Consider the following 1,107-nt stretch of genomic DNA (forward strand, 5'->3'; position numbering starts at 1 on the left):
CACACAGTTGGTCCAGATAAAACGATTAATTTTTACTCTTAAGGTCATTTGAAGATCTGTTCTTCAGGGGTCACATGGGCTTTGGAGGAGCCCCTGGCTCCTTTTACCAGTTCTACCTATGTGAAGATAAGCCAAAGGTCCTGCTCAACTATAGCTGGCTTCACTTGGAAGCATGGAGGAAATGTTTCCCCTGTGTTGACCCTCCTCTTTGTAGACTGGACACAGGTTCAAGTCCATTTGATGGGGGTCTCCATGGCCTCCCTGATCAAGAGTACAGGTGACTTGCCAAGGTTACAGGACATTTTGAGAGATGCTCACAGTCCCCTGGAAGTTAGTCAACCTAGGAGGGCAAGGAGCAAAAAGTGTCCTTTATGTCCCTCTGACCAAATTAGTGTAGGCTTCAAAGTATAGCTGTTAAATCCAGCCTGGTACTTTTAATTACCATGTGCCATGTAGATAAAGCTTGGGCCAAGACCAAACATTCTCAGATAAACCTTGCCTACATACATATTATATTCCTTGAGCTAGTTGTATATATAATTTGTCAGTAGGTTGTTCAATTAATATGATTCCCTCTGATTTTTTAACAACTAGCTAAGAATTATTTCTTGCATTGTCTAACACTTCCACCATGGTTTCCCCATTTAAAGCACCCCCGTTTTTCCCATTTCTCACTTAATACTCTTCTCCTATGGTCCCACCTCTCTTGAGGTCCTGTCCTTCTTTCCTTTTATCCCCTAGGTTCTTTGTATACCCTTCCCTCCCCCCTCCCCTTAAAATAACCCCATATTTATCCATATCTCCCTTATTTAACACCTGTTTCCTACTGTTCTTCTCTTTCAGGTTATTTCTTTCCCTTTACCTCCCTGTTTCCTTTCCATTATCCTGGTTCCTATAGTTATGTCTGGCTGCATACTTATTTATCAGAGTCTGGTTCTAGGATCCACATATGAGGGAGAACATATGTCGATTTTTTTTTTTCTGAGATTGTGTTACTTCACTTAGTATAACAGTTTCTAGTTCCATCCATTTACCTGCAAATTTCATGATTTCATCTTTCTTTACTGCTGAGTAAAATTCCATCATATAAATGAACCACATTTTCAT

The sequence above is a fragment of the Nannospalax galili genome, unplaced genomic scaffold, assembly GCF_000622305.1.
Source record: "Nannospalax galili isolate Female #2095 unplaced genomic scaffold, S.galili_v1.0 scaffold259, whole genome shotgun sequence".
Classification (NCBI taxonomy): domain Eukaryota; kingdom Metazoa; phylum Chordata; class Mammalia; order Rodentia; family Spalacidae; genus Nannospalax; species Nannospalax galili.